This window comes from Pan troglodytes, chromosome 13, assembly GCF_028858775.2.
Source record: "Pan troglodytes isolate AG18354 chromosome 13, NHGRI_mPanTro3-v2.0_pri, whole genome shotgun sequence".
In the NCBI taxonomy this organism is placed as follows: Eukaryota; Metazoa; Chordata; class Mammalia; order Primates; family Hominidae; genus Pan; species Pan troglodytes.
The window spans coordinates 60,001,831-60,010,931 of record NC_072411.2 but is presented as its reverse complement, the minus strand read 5'-3'; the positions used below and the strand labels follow the sequence as shown (position 1 = coordinate 60,010,931).

The following is a 9,101-nucleotide window of genomic DNA, read 5'->3' as shown; positions in this document are numbered from 1 at the left end:
TCATGAGGATGAATCCCTCACAAATGGCTTGGTGCCATTCTTGCGGGATTGAGTGAGTTCTCACTCTTAGTTCCTGTTAGATCTGTTAAAGAGTCTGACACCTCCCTCCCCACCCCTCTTCCTCTCTCTCTCATTCTCTCTCTCTGTTCTTTCCCTTTACCATGTGATGCCTGCTCTCCTCTGCCTTCCACCATGAGTGGAAGCTCCATGAAGCCCTCACCAGAAGCAGACGCTGGTGTCATGGTCATACAGCCTGCAGAGCCATGAGCCAGATAAACCTCTTACTTTTACAAATTACCCAGACTCAGGTATTCTTTTATAGCAACATGAAACAGTCTAAGAAAGAGTTCATATTCTAAAGTGCAAACTTGAAAGTTTGATATGGTTTGGCTCTGTGTCCCCATCCAAATCTCATGTTGAATTGTGACCCTATGTGTTGGAGGTAGGGCCTGGTGGGAGGTGATTGGATCATAGGGGTGGTTTCTGATGGTTTAGCACCATCCCCCTAGTACTGTCTCATGAAAGAGTTCTCAAAAGATCTGGTTGTTTGAAAGTGTGTAGCACTTCCCCCTTTGCTCTCTCTCCATCTCCTGCTCCGCCATGATGAATATATGCTTGGTTCTGCTTCATCTTCCGCCATAATTTTAAGTTTCCTGAGGCCCCGCAGCCATGCTGCCTATACAGCCTGCAGAACTATGAGTATATTAAATCTCTTTTCTTCATAAATTAGCCAGTCTCAGGTAGTTCTTTATAACAGTGTAAGAACAGACTTAATAGAGGGTTTCTCCCTGATTTAAGATTATTTTTGGTTATCCATTATCTACGAAACAAAATGAAAATGCACATTATGACATATAAGGACCTTAACTATTCAGGTTTTATCAATCTCTCTAAAACTTGCCACCTACCACTCTCACATATGTTCAAAGTATAATTTGTATTTATTTTCACTTTTCCTTAAGAACCAGTAATTTTAATAGGCATAGATGACAAATAATAAATTAGCATGTGCCAGGCACTGTGCTAATCATTCTGTGGGAGGGAATACTCATTCTCCACTCCTGCTGTTTCCTCCCATGAGAGAGAGCTGCATGAGCTGTAACATTCCTGGATACTTCCACCTCCTCATTTATCCTCCCCTGGCAAGGATAAGTTGAGAGAATCTGGGTATTTGTATTCCAGCCTCTTTCTCTTTTGGTAGCAAATCTCACAGGGAGCATGATTTTAGGCAAGCTGTAAGCATAGTGGCAAAGACCTTTTCCCGGTGGAACGACCCATTGTCCAGGACTACCTGATACCAGTTGGTGAGCCTGTCTATTTCTGGTATTCAGCGTCAGGAAGCCTAAGTTCTCCAGTATTAGCTTTATCAATGATAATGGTCTCCTGCCTGCATTACTCTTGTCTGTTTCTAAATTGGTTCAGAACTTGGGTGGGGAAAATGGGTATTATTTACTGAGGATACGTAAGTATCCCAACAAAGTCTACATTCATTGTCTCCTTTATACCTCAGAGCTACCATATGAGGTAAGCATATCTATCATCCAATTTTTATAGATAAGGAAAGTAAGGATTAGCAATCAAGTAAGTGGCATAATCAAGATCTAAACAGTTCTATCCGATGCCACAGATTATGCCCTTACATTTTCCCATTTTGTTTTTGCATGAAGGTTTAATAATAAACTGATAAGAACATTCAAAATTTGAGTTCATGTTGAAAAAAAAAAAGCTAACACAGTATTATATGCAGTGTACTTATATTCTATCTGGCAGAAAAGTTAGCCAAGCTAAACTTAAATTCAGCACATGCTGAATTTTATTTTAGGGAGAACAAGCTGCAATCATAATAAAGAACTGTATTTACAGCTAACAGCAATACCCACGTTTCTCTATAGGTCTTACACTACAATCTGAAATTGCATTTCATGATTTACAAGGTCTGAGACATAAACAGTAAAAGGTATGTTTCTGGGAATTTTCTCATTAACAGCCACAAAACAAGCAATTTTATGTGGAATTGCTTTGTTCACCTTTTCTGAAATATGTGCAAGATCTCTCTTTGATGTTGAATCCATTCTGATTTGAACATCTCAATATTTTTGATGTTCCGTGAACTCCTCCACACCCCACCTATCTCTGGGAAGCTCAGACCTCCCTACCTACTTGGTGAAAAGAAGGAAATTTAGAACATTTGAGCTCGCAGGCTGCCTACTTAAGACTACCCGAAGAATGAGCTCTGCTTACCCCTGTTCCTTCGTAGGTACATGAATGAGTCATCAAAAATTCACTAATAGTTGATTAATGCAGTTGTGACAGTATGAAAAACAACAAAAGGAGTGCAGTGCTGAAGAAATTCTAGATCTTGCAGATTTAATGCATCCACTTATATCCGTAACTCAATCCCTTTTCATATGACACTAGTTATTGTTGTTACTGTCTTCCATAACCATTCCTACCATGACTCCAGTCCAGGGCATACCCCCTTCTTCTTGTCACAAGAACATCAACACTCTGCAGTCTTTTCTTCTTTATCATGTCTTCATCCCTCCATACTTTGCTCACCAAGATGTGTTTTTCCATCTGTCATATTTGTCTAATCCTGTTGATTTAATGCACTATATTTCTACCAAGAAAACAGTACATACAAAATACTCCCAAGCATCTAACTACTTTTAAAAATATAGATCTTTCTAAATTACCCATATATATTGCCTGACCTGGCATCTCTCTCTCTCTTCATACAGTGCTCAGCACTCCTGATTAATTGTCTCTTTAATATTTTATCCAAAATTGCACTGGAAAACCAAGAAAACAGGACAAAGGAATGTCATTTGTACTTTTTGTAATCTTCATTATTTACCAAATGTATTTTTCTTATAACCACCTTTGTAGCACTTCAAGATATGCCTAACAGGCACTGTTAGCTCTTTTACAGGCCTGTGGATAATGGAAAGTATGGAGAATCCTGGCTTGGAAAGGCAATAAATAAGGTTATTTTGACACTACTCTCTATTGGAGGAATTGTGATTGTTTTTGTTTTTGTTTCTGTTTTGAGAGAAGAAGCTTGCCTAATGGCAATCCATAAGACATTCTGGAGAACAGTTACAGATTCAAAATGTGAGTTTTAGTCTACTTGAATGTAGCACCTTGTTAACAAAAAGGCTTCACTTTTATTGCCTCACTGATATTCACATAACCTGCTGACATAGTGCTATGGTCTGAATGTGTGTATACCCCCAAAATTTGTATACTGAAACTTAGTTCTCAAGGTGATGGTGTTAAGAGGTGGGGCCTTTGGGAGGTGATTAAATCGTGAGGGCTCTGCCCTCAAGAATGATGTTAGGTACCCTCTTAAAAGGCCTTGAGTAAGTGAAGTTTGGCTCTCTTGTTCTTCCACCTCCCACCCCGTGATATTGCAGATTTCACAACAACAAGGCACCATCTTGGGAGCAGAGAGCAGCTCTCCAAACATTAATGCTAGCACCTTGATCTTGGGCTTCTCAGCTTCCATAATTATAAGAAACCAATTTCTTTTCTTTATAAGTTACCCAGCCTAAGGCATTTTGTTATGGCAGCACAAACAGACTAAGACATATAGAGTTCATGTTGGCCACTTTTTAAAAAAATGTACAAAGAACTTGAGGCACTGAGAGGCAAATGACTGGCTCAAGAACATGCAAAGCATGATCAAGTAATTTTGAGGTATACATTTTTAATTCAAACTCCCTTGGTAATCTGATGGTGAAAAGAATTTTCAATTTTCAAATTTCCTAGACTACATGCAGGAGAGAACTCAGGAGCATGGCACCAACTTATTTTGTCTTATGTAGAAGGATATCTGACTTGAGGTTGAGAATTCCACATCAGAATCTATAGGCCTTTTCCCCTGCCCAGTAGAGTTTAGTTGCCTACCTTCAATCTCTGCCAACAGCAATCCTCTACCCCTTTGGTTTAAGCAGGCTGTTCTAAATAGTTGTCGGTGGTTACCGTGGTAACAGACGCTTAGGTTTCAGCTTCGAATGCCCCTTTTAATGAGGCAATTTCAAGAATATCTGTGATAAATTACCAGACCACAGACTTAACTGCAGGGAGTTTTGCTTTGGAAAATCTAATAAAAAGACAGCAGAAAGAATGAGCAGTAAATGCAACAGAGAAAATGGGGCCAGATTTGGAGGGGCAAATGGAAGAGATGCCAGATCTGACTACCAAAAGCCAAATCAGAATCAATTCAAACCAGAGCTTTAAATTATAAATGGTCCCTGAAGGGCTTCCTGACATGCTGAGCCAAGATTCCTTGGGAGGAGGAATGGTAAAGTGAGAGGTGGTGAGGGCAAGAGTTGAGTATGTCCTGCAGAGGGCTGTGTATTTTAAAGCTTCCATTTTCTATTTTATCATTAATTGTAGTGGCTAAATCAGAAACGGTCTTCTTTTGTTTCTCCATTTCTCCATGTATGAGACCAAGAGACATTGCCACCTGGAGAGGACATAATGAACTCAAATGTGGACTTTCGCCTAAGTGAATTTCACAGCAACCTAGGTTATCCACATTTCCCAAAGACATACCTGTCTTGATAATGGTCCAGGATTCTGTTATTAATCTCTTATCCATTGTACCCATTAAAAATTTCACAGAAGGATAAACGTACTTAAACACATTGCTACACTATTGTGTGGAAAGAAACATCTCCTAATTACCCAAAGGAAGACATGTCATTCATCCTTGTTATGATTGAATATAAAAACTATGCCTCCACTATATAAAATAGCTTCAGTTTATACTTGGTTGAAGGCAAGAGGGCAGCCTAGAAGAGCCTTCACTTACACTGTAAGTGCCTTGCCAGGCTCCCTAGGTCCCTTCAGGAACATCTTACTCTTGCTGCTCACGGAAAGCACCAGGGAACAGATGCATTACAGTTTGTGACAGGAGAACAGCCTGTGGATTCCGCCTACTCCCTCCAGTCCATCTGGGAGGTGGGTGAGACAGGGAGCCCACAGAGAGGGGGGCTCTCCTGGGAATCCCTCAGGGTACCATGGCTATTGGTGCTTTATTTTCAGTAGATGGCACTGTGTCTATTGAGATAAGCAAAGGGAGATTCTAGATGGGAAATTTAATTGTTTCTAGAGAAAGCACAAGGCATGTGAGAATGCACGGTATTTTTTTTTGCCTTAGTTACATGATAACGCAAATACTATTCAGTATTCAGGTTACATTCTCTTTGGAGCCCATGGAATTTTATGATTTATTATTCTGGCTCCATCTTAGGTCTGTGGTGAAGCCCAGGGCCATCCTATACAGTATATACTTGGAATAAGAATAAATCATTCTGAATGTTCACCTCTGTTACCCAACACATACAGCAGCACCTATACTCCATCTGTGCCCTGGATCCCCACCTGTGCACTGGCTCTCTCCCTTTTTCCCAGACAGGAAACTCTGACACTTCAGTTCCTGCCTGGAACCCAGGAGTTTTCACACCCCAAGAATGAGACAACCAGAACAGTTTCTTGCACACTGGTGGTCCCATGGAGCAGACATTCTCCGTTGTCCGTCCATCCTTTTTCTTTTCTAATAGACATCCAGTTATTTTTTTTCTCTCTTCTGAGTATTTCCAGGAAAGTAAACTCTAGCACCAGAAGATGAATCAATTTTTTTTTATTATGCTTTAAGTCTGGGATACATGTGCAGAACGTGCAGGTTTGTTACATAGGTATACACGTGCCATGGTGGTTTGCTACACCCATCAACCCATCATCTACATTAGGTATTTCTCCTAATGCTATCCCTCCCCTAGCCCCCCACCCCCAACAGGCCCTGGTATGTGATGTTCCCCTCCCTGTGTCCATGTGTTCTCATGAATCAATTTTATTTTAAGCCATAGTAGTCTTTTAAATGGGAGGAGAGAACCTCAAGTATGTTTCATAGAAAATGAACTGTAGACACAGGATGGAAGATGGAGGACATATGGGCCAAACACTAGGTGATGCGCTTAATATAAAACTCTTTTATTCCTTATGATAATCTTGAGACAGATATTTTGCTACCTGTCTTACAGATGAGCAAATGGAAGTTCAGAAAGTTTAAATAATCTACCTAAAATCATCCTCAATATTGACTGGGCATATAATAAGATTCTAAACTTTTGAGTAGTTTGCTAGAATACTTCTGGAAAGGGACTTGCATGGAGAAACTTACTTCTGTCCATTGACATTATCTTCTGAATATGACCCCTGGAACTGCAGCAGTCATCTTGAGACAATTATGGAAGGACACCTAAGAGAACAAGATAAAAGTCCAAAGACAACAGAGCAGAATGATAGAAAGAACCTGGAACCTTGATGATACCTTTTGAGCTGCTGATTTAATCAACCTTCAAACTTCAGATGTATGTTTTAGCCACTTTGAGATATGTCTTCTATTACTCATAGCCTGAAAAACCCTAAACAATACTACCTAAACACTCTAGCCATAGATGACTAGAAAATGTATTAGTGCCTGAGCCATAGGCAGCCATCCATAGGATGACTGCTGAGGAGGTAGGATATGAAAGTTCACTCATCCAGGCATCCATATTGGATAATATCTAATGAAACCAATCAGATCCTTTCTAGGGGCATCTGAATAAGACAGCATTTTCCCTGTCTCCTCAGGAACCTTGCTCCATCAATTAACCCATCTCTCCTGTGTCTTCAATGTTTTTTCCTTAAACTAACACTTTTTTTTTCTTTTCTTGAGACAGAGTCTCACTTTGTCACCCAGGCTGGAGTGCAATGGTGCAGTCATGGCTCACTGCAGCCTCGACCTCCTCTCGGGCTCACATGATCCTTCCACCTTAATCTCCTAAATAGCTGGAACTACAGGCATGTACCACCATGCCTGGCTAAGATTTTGACTTTTTTTTGTACAGATGAGTTCTCACTGTGTTTCCCAGGCTGGTCTTGAACTCCTGGACTCAAGCTGTCCTCCTGCCTCAGCCTCTCAAAGTGCTGGGATTATAAGCATGAGGCACCACCTAACTAACCCCTTCTTAAATACCGTTTAAGTTTTTCCTATTAAAAACAAACAAAACATCCTTTGTCAAATACAGAACTTCTTCCAATACCACTCGAAATAGCTCCTGTCTTTCACAGTCCACTTCTTAAAATAGATGTCTCCAGTTTCTATCCTTCAAGTCACTCTTCAACCCATTGCAATTTACACCTGCAGTTCCCCAACAGGACAGCTGCTCTTATGGACTTTACAAAATAGTAAGAAAATAGGTTGTCAATTGCTGAGTAACACACTACCTCAAAACTTAGTCATTTAAAACAACAGACACCACTGATTATCTGCCATGATTCTGTGGGTTGACAAGGCTCAGTTAGACAATTCCTCTATTCTGCACAGAACTGCAGTCACCTGGAGGCTTGACTGAGCTGGAACATCCACTATGGCTCATTGACATGGCTGGCAGATGGTGTTTGCTTTTGGTTGGGAACTCAGCTACAAGTTAGTCCTTCTCCTCCTGGCCTCTCTACATGTGGGCTTCTCTCAACATGATGGCTGAATTTCAAGAGGAACAATTTCAACTTTGTGAAAATAGAAGCTGCTCAGCCTCAGAAATTAAAGAACCTCACTTCTGCCACATTGGTCAATACAAGTCCAATCCAGCCCAGATTCAAAAGAAAGCAAATAGACTTCACTTCTTGATAGAGAGAACAGCAAATAATTTACAGCTATCTTTAATGTACCACAGTTATTAATGAATTTCTTTATTGTTAAATCCAATGAAAACATTGTAGTCCTTATTTTCTGTGGCACCTTGATTCCGGAAATACTTTCTTCCTTCAACTTTCATGACAACACACTCTCCTGCTTGTCCAGGTACTTCTAGGGCTTCTCCTTCTCTTTTTTGGGAAGAATCTTTTCCTCAAACTCAAATGTTACTGTTCCTTGGAATTCCATCCTTCTTCTTCTTCTATTATCACTATATTCACTCTTACTGGGCATTCTAATAAACTTACTAGGCTTCTATTACTATCTACATACTAATCACTCAAATCTATACTATACTCACAGTTCATATTGCTCACTTTAGTTTCAAATCTAGATATCGCACTCTTTGTTGATCATCTCTAGTCTCCATTTGAATATCCAACAAGTATCACAAATTCAAAAGGTCTAAAACTGAGCTTGTTGCATTTTCTCCCAAAGCTCCTATTTCAATGTTATCTGTTTCTATGAATAGCACCATATCCCTTCAGTTACATGATGCAGAAAGCTAAACATTTTTCCTCTTCTATTTTCTTCAACCCTACATTCAGTCACCATAGCTAGTTAATATTATATCTTTAACATTTTTCAAATTTGTCGTCAGCCTCTGTTCTCTAACACTTCAGTATTGAACTCCAGTTTAGACTACTATCATCTTTTATCTGTTTACTCCAGCATCTTGTATCAGTCTTCTTACCTCCACACTGGCCTCCTCTTTAATCCATTTTTCACGCTGTCAGAGTGAAGTTTTTAATGGTAAAATCGGATTACATTGTGCTCAATTCAGCAACACATATACCAAAATTAGAACAATTCAGAGAAGACTAGTATGGCCCTTGTGCAAGGATGACTTAAGATTTGCAAAGCATTTCATATTTTTTCTGTATCCAAGGGCACACAATGTACTGGAGATGATCAGTAAAGTGTAGGATATCTAAATTTGGAATTATGTATTATAATTTGCATGACAATAACAACAAAAAATGAGGGGAAAGGGGATGGGCTATATGGGAACAAAGTTGTGTATATTATTGTAATTAAGTTGGCATTAACTTGAAATAGATTGTTATAAATTATGATGTTGTAATTCTAACAGCAACCTGTGATGATTAATTTCATATGTCACCTTGACTGGCCTAAGGAATGGGAATGCCCAGATGGCTGGTAAAGAATTATTTATGGGTGTGTCTGTGAAGGTGTTTCTTGACAAGGTTAGTATTTGAATCAACAGACTGAGCAAAGAAGATCCACCCTCATCCATGTGGGTGGACATAATCTAATCTGTTGAAGGCATGAATCAAATAAAAAGGCAGAGGAAGGGTTAATTTTCTCTCTCTTCTTGAATTGGGACATT

The 9,101-nt window shown here is 39.6% G+C and overlaps 1 non-coding gene across 1 annotated transcript; it reads left to right on the top strand.

Moving 5' to 3' along the window:
• Positions 1–8,521: 8,521 nt before the first annotated feature.
• Positions 8,522–8,627, top strand: LOC112208438 (U6 spliceosomal RNA). Its single transcript, XR_002942923.1, has one exon. It is a non-coding gene; the product is annotated as a U6 spliceosomal RNA (small nuclear RNA).
• Positions 8,628–9,101: the final 474 nt, after the last annotated feature.